This window comes from Melospiza melodia, unplaced genomic scaffold, assembly GCF_035770615.1.
Source record: "Melospiza melodia melodia isolate bMelMel2 unplaced genomic scaffold, bMelMel2.pri scaffold_51, whole genome shotgun sequence".
Lineage (NCBI taxonomy): Eukaryota > Metazoa > Chordata > Aves > Passeriformes > Passerellidae > Melospiza > Melospiza melodia.
The window spans coordinates 5,553,521-5,560,613 of record NW_026948797.1 but is presented as its reverse complement, the minus strand read 5'-3'; positions in this window follow the sequence as shown (position 1 = coordinate 5,560,613).

The following is a 7,093-nucleotide window of genomic DNA, read 5'->3' as shown; positions in this document are numbered from 1 at the left end:
AACCACGGCCCTTTTCTCTGGCAAACAAAACTCAACTGCCCCTCTTCTGGATGGCAAATTGCAGGACGCACTTGGTACTACAAAAACGGCACAACTTGGCACTGGTGCCACCTTGGGTCTGGTCACCATCCTGCGTATCGAGCATTTTAAGGAGCCAGCCGGCCACTCCCAGCCATATGCCCCCAAAAAAAAACCACGGCCCTTTTCTCTGGCAAACAAAACTCAGCTGCCCCGCTTCTGGATGGCAGATTGCAGGAGCCACTTTGCACCATCAAACCAGCCCGACTTGGCACTGGTGCCACCTCTGGTCTGGGAACCATCCTGCGTATCGTGGATTATAAGGAGGCAGCTGGCCCTTCCCAGCCACAGCCCACCAAAAAAAATCAACGGCACTTTTCCCTGGAAAACAAAACTGGCCTGCCAACTTTTTGATGGCAGATTTCAGGAGCCGCTTGATACTATCAAATCAGCCCAACTTGGCACTGGTGCCACCATGGGTCTGGTAACCATCCTGACTATCGTAGCTTTTCAGGAGCCAGCCGGTCACTCCCAGCCATAGGCCCCCAGACAGAAACCTAGGCCCGTTTCCCTGGCAAACAAAAGTAAGCTGCCCCGCTTCTGGATGGCAGATTGCAGGAGCCACTTGGTACTATCAAACCAGCCCGACTTGGAACTGGTGCCACCTCTGGTCTGGGAACCATCCTGCGTATCGTGGATTCTAAGGAGCCAGCCGGCCACTCCCAGCCACAGTCCACCAAACACAAACAACGGCACTTTTCCCTGGAAAACAAAACTCGCCTGCCAAATTTTTGATGGCAGATTGCAGGAGCCGCTTGGTACTATCAAATCAGCCCAACGTGGCACTGGTGCCACCATGAGTCTGGTAACCATCCTGCCTATCGTAGCTTTTCAGGAGCCAGCCGGTCACTCCCAGCCATAGGCCCCCAGACAAAAACCTCGGCCCGTTTCCCTTGCAAACAAAAGTAAGCTGCCCCGCTTCTGGATGGCAGATTGCAGGAGCCACTTGGTACTATCAAACAAGCCCGACTTGGAACTGGTGCCACTTCTGGTCTGGGAACCATCCTGCGTATCGTGGATTCTAAGGAGCCAGCCGGCCACTCCCAGCCACAGGTCGCCAAAAAAAATCAACGGCACTTTTCCCTGGAAAACAAAACTCGCCTGCCAACATTTTGATGGCAGATTGCAGGAGCCGCTTGATACTATCAAATCAGCCCAACTTGGCACTGGTGCCACCATGGGTCTGGTAACCATCCTGCCTATCGTAGCTTTTCAAGAGCCAGCCGGTCACTCCCAGCCATAGGCCCCCAGACACAAACCTCGTCCCGTTTCCCTGGCAAACAAAAGTAAGCTGCCCCGCTTCTGGATGGCAGATTGCAGGAGCCACTTGGTACTATCAAACAAGCCCAACTTGGAACTGGTGCCACCTCTGGTCTGGGAACCATCCTGCGTATTGTGGATTCTAAGGAGCCAGCCGGCCACTCCAAGCCACAGTCCACCACACACAAACAACGGCACTTTTCCCTGGAAAACAAAACTCGCCTGCAAACATTTTAATGGCAAATTGCAGGAGCCACTTTGCACCATCAAACTAGCCCGACTTGGCACTGGTGCCACCTCTGGTCTGGGAACCATCCTGCGTATCGTGGATTCTAATTAGCCAGCCGGCCACTCCCAGCCATAGGCCCCAAACACAACCAACGTCGCTTTTCCCTGGAAAACAAAACTCGCTTGCCAACTTTTTGATGGCAGATTGCAGGAGCCGCTTGGTACTATCAAATCAGCCCAACGTGGCACTGGTGCCACCATGAGTCTGGTAACCATCCTGCCTATCGTAGCTTTTCAGGAGCCAGCCAGTCACTCCCAGCCATAGGCCCCCAGACAAAAACCTCGGCCCGTTTCCTTGCCAAAAAAAAGTAAGCTGCCCCGCTTCTGGATGGCAGATTGCAGGAGCCACTTGGTACTATCAAACAAGCCCGACTTGGAACTGGTGCCACCTCTGGTCTGGGAACCATCCTGCGTATCGTGGATTCTAAGGACCCAGCCGGCCACTCCCAGCCACAGGCCACCAAAAAAATTCAACGGCACTTTTCCCTGGAAAACAAAACTCGCCAGCCAAATTTTGATGGCAGATTGCAGGAGCCGCTTGATACTATCACATCAGCCCAACTTGGCACTGGTGCCACCATGGGTCTGGTAAACATCCTGCCTATCGTAGCTTTTCAGGAGCCAGCCGGTCACTCCCAGCCATAGGCCGCCAGACACAAACCTCGGCCCGTTTCCCTGGCAAACAAAAGTAAGCTGCCCCGCTTCTGGATGGCAGATTGCAGGAGCCACTTTGCACCATCAAACCAGCCCGACTTGGCACTGGTGCCACCTCTTGTCTGGGAACCATCCTGCGTATCGTGGATTCTAAGGAGCCAGCCGGCCAGTCCCAGCCACATTCCACCAAACACAAACAACGGCACTTTTCCCTGGAAAACAAAACTGGCCTGCCAACATTTTGATGGCAGATTGCAGGAGCCACTTTGCACCATCAAACTAGCCCGACTTGGCACTGGTGCCACCTCTGGTCTGGGAATCATCCTGCCTATCGTAGCTTTTCAGGAGCCAGCCGGTCACTCCCAGCCATAGGCCCCCAGACAGAAACCTCGGCCCGTTTCCCTGGCAAACAAAATTAAGCTGCCCCGCTTCTGGATGGCAGATTGCAGGAGCTAATTAGTACTATCAAACCAGCCCGACTTGGCACTGGTGCCACCTTGGCTCTGGGAACCATCTTGCCTATTGTGGATTTTCAGGGTTCAGCCGGCCACTCTCAGCCATATGCCCTCAAACACAAACCACGGCCCTTTTCTCTGGCAAACAAAACTCAACTGCCCCTCTTCTGGATGGCAAATTGCAGGACGCACTTGGTACTACAAAAACAGCACAACTTGGCACTGGTGCCACCTTGGGTCTGGTCACCATCCTGCGTATCGAGCATTTTAAGGAGCCAGCCGGCCACTCCCAGCCATATGCCCCCAAAAAAAAACCACGGCCCTTTTCTCTGGCAAACAAAACTCAGCTGCCCCGCTTCTGGATGGCAGATTGCAGGAGCCACTTTGCACCATCAAACCAGCCCGACTTGGCACTGGTGCCACCTCTGGTCTGGGAACCATCCTGCGTATCGTGGATTATAAGGAGGCAGCTGGCCACTCCCAGCCACAGCCCACCAAAAAAAATCAACGGCACTTTTCCCTGGAAAACAAAACTCGCCTGCCAACTTTTTGATGGCAGATTTCAGGAGCCGCTTGATACTATCAAATCAGCCCAACTTGGCACTGGTGCCACCATGGGTCTGGTAACCATCCTGACTATCGTAGCTTTTCAGGAGCCAGCCGGTCACTCCCAGCCATAGGCCCCCAGACAGAAACCTAGGCCCGTTTCCCTGGCAAACAAAAGTAAGCTGCCCCGCTTCTGGATGGCAGATTGCAGGAGCCACTTGGTACTATCAAACCAGCCCGACTTGGAACTGGTGCCACCTCTGGTCTGGGAACCATCCTGCGTATCGTGGATTCTAAGGAGCCAGCCGGCCACTCCCAGCCACAGTCCACCAAACACAAACAACGGCACTTTTCCCTGGAAAACAAAACACGCCTGCCAAATTTTTGATGGCAGATTGCAGGAGCCGCTTGGTACTATCAAATCAGCCCAACGTGGCACTGGTGCCACCATGAGTCTGGTAACCATCCTGCCTATCGTAGCTTTTCAGGAGCCAGCCGGTCACTCCCAGCCATAGGCCCCCAGACAAAAACCTCGGCCCGTTTCCCTTGCAAACAAAAGTAAGCTGCCCCGCTTCTGGATGGCAGATTGCAGGAGCCACTTGGTACTATCAACCAAGCCCGACTTGGAACTGGTGCCACTTCTGGTCTGGGAACCATCCTGCGTATCGTGGATTCTAAGGAGCCAGCCGGCCACTCCCAGCCACAGGCCGCCAAAAAAAATCAACGGCACTTTTCCCTGGAAAACAAAACTCGCCTGCCAACATTTTGATGGCAGATTGCAGGAGCCGCTTGATACTATCAAATCAGCCCAACTTGGCACTGGTGCCACCATGGGTCTGGTAACCATCCTGCCTATCGTAGCTTTTCAAGAGCCAGCCGGTCACTCCCAGCCATAGGCCCCCAGACACAAACCTCGTCCCGTTTCCCTGGCAAACAAAAGTAAGCTGCCCCGCTTCTGGATGGCAGATTGCAGGAGCCACTTGGTACTATCAAACAAGCCCAACTTGGAACTGGTGCCACCTCTGGTCTGGGAACCATCCTGCGTATTGTGGATTCTAAGGAGCCAGCCGGCCACTCCAAGCCACAGTCCACCACACACAAACAACGGCACTTTTCCCTGGAAAACAAAACTCGCCTGCAAACATTTTAATGGCAAATTGCAGGAGCCACTTTGCACCATCAAACTAGCCCGACTTGGCACTGGTGCCACCTCTGGTCTGGGAACCATCCTGCGTATCGTGGATTCTAATTAGCCAGCCGGCCACTCCCAGCCATAGGCCCCCAAACACAACCAACGTCGCTTTTCCCTGGAAAACAAAACTCGCTTGACAACTTTTTGATGGCAGATTGCAGGAGCCGCTTGGTACTATCAAATCAGCCCAACGTGGCACTGGTGCCACCATGAGTCTGGTAACCATCCTGCCTATCGTAGCTTTTCACGAGCCAGCCAGTCACTCCCAGCCATAGGTCCCCAGACACAAACCTCGGCCCGTTTCCCTGGCAAACAAAAGTAAGCTGTCCCGCTTCTGGATGGCAGATTGCAGGAGCTACTTGGTACTATCAAACAAGCCCGACTTGGAACTGGTGCCACCTCTGGTCTGGGAACCATCCTGCGTATCGTGGATTCTAAGGAGCCAGCCGGCCACTCCCAGCCACAGGCCGCCAAACAAAATCAACGGCACTTTTCCCTGGAAAACAAAACTCGCCTGCCAACTTTTTGATGGCAGATTGCAGGAGCCACTTTTCACCATCAAACTAGCCCGACTTGGCACTGGTGCCAACTCTTGTCTTTGAACCATCCTGCCTATCGTAGCTTTTCAGGAGCCAGCCAGTCACTCCCAGCCATAGGCCCCCAGACACAAACCTCGGCCCGTTTCCCTGGCAAACAAAAGTAAGCTGCCCCGCTTCTGGATGGAGATTGCAGGAGCTATTTAGTACTATCAAACCAGCCCGACTTGGAACTGGTGCCACCTTGGCTCTGGGAACCATCCTGCCTATTGTGGATTTTCAGGGGTCAGCCGGCCACTCTCAGCCATATGCCCTCAAACACAAACCACGGCCCTTTTCTCTGGCAAACAAAACTCAACTGCCCCTCTTCTGGATGGCAAATTGCAGGACGCACTTGGTACTACAAAAACAGCACAACTTGGCACTGGTGCCACCTTGGGTCTGGTCACCATCCTGCGTATCGAGCATTTTAAGGTGCCAGCCGGCCACTCCCAGCCATAGGCCCCCAGACAGAAACCTCGGCCCTTTTCTCTGGCAAACAAAACTCAGCTGCCCCGCTTCTGGATGGCAGATTGCAGGAGCCACTTTGCACCATCAAACTAGCCCGACTTGGCACTGGTGCCACCTCTGGTCTGGGAACCATCCTGCGTATCGTGGATTCTAATTAGCCAGCCGGCCACTCCCAGCCACAGGCCCCCAAACACAAAGAACGGCGCTTTTCCCTGGAAAACAAAATTCGCCTGCCAATATTTTGATGGCAGATTGCAGGAGCCACTTTGCACCATCAAACCAGCCCGACATGGCACTGGTGCCACCTCTTGTCTGGGAACCATCCTGCGTATCGTTGATTCTAAGGAGCCAGCCGGCCACTCCCAGCCACAGGCCCCCAAACACAAACAACGGCGCTTTTCCCTGGAAAACAAAACTCGCCTGCCAACTTTTTGATGGCAGATTGCAGGAGCCACTTGGAACTATCAAACCAGCCCAACTTGGAACTGGTGCCACCATGGGTCTGGTCACCATCCTGCCTATCGTAGCTTTTCAGGAGCCAGCCGGACAGTCCCACCCATAGGCCCCCAGAAAAAACCTCGGCCCGTTTCCCTGGCAAACAAAAGTAACCTACCCCGCTTCTGGATGGCAGATTGCAGGAGCCACTTTGCACCATCAAACCAGCCCGACTTGGCACTGGTGCCACCTCTGGTCTGGGAACCATCCTGCGTATCGTGGATTCTAAGGAGCCAGCCGGCCACTCCAAGCCACAGTCCACCAAACACAAACAACGGCACTTTTCCCTGGAAAACAAAACTCGCCTGCAAACATTTTAATGGCAAATTGCAGGAGCCACTTTGCACCATCAAACTAGCCCGACTTGGCACTGGTGCCACCTCTGGTCTGGGAACCATCCTGCGTATCGTGGATTCTAATTAGCCAGCCGGCCACTCCCAGCCATAGGCCCCCAAACACAACCAACGTCGCTTTTCCCTGGAAAACAAAACTCGCTTGCCAACATTTGATGGCAGATTGCAGGAGCCGCTTGGTACTATCAAATCAGCCCAACGTGGCACTGGTGCCACCATGAGTCTGGTAACCATCCTGCCTATCGTAGCTTTTCAGGAGCCAGCCAGTCACTCCCAGCCATAGGTCCCCAGACACAAACCTCGGCCCGTTTCCCTGGCAAACAAAAGTAAGCTGTCCCGCTTCTGGATGGCAGATTGCAGGAGCTACTTGGTACTATCAAACAAGCCCGACTTGGAACTGGTGCCACCTCTGGTCTGGGAACCATCCTGCGTATCGTGGATTCTAAGGAGCCAGCCGGCCACTCCCAGCCACAGGCCGCCAAACAAAATCAACGGCACTTTTCCCTGGAAAACAAAACTCGCCTGCCAACTTTTTGATGGCAGATTGCAGGAGCCACTTTTCACAATCAAACTAGCCCGACTTGGCACTGGTGCCAACTCTTGTCTTTGAACCATCCTGCCTATCGTAGCTTTTCAGGAGCCAGCCAGTCACTCCCAGCCATAGGCCCCCAGACACAAACCTCGGCCCGTTTCCCTGGCAAACAAAAGTAAGCTGCCCCGCTTCTG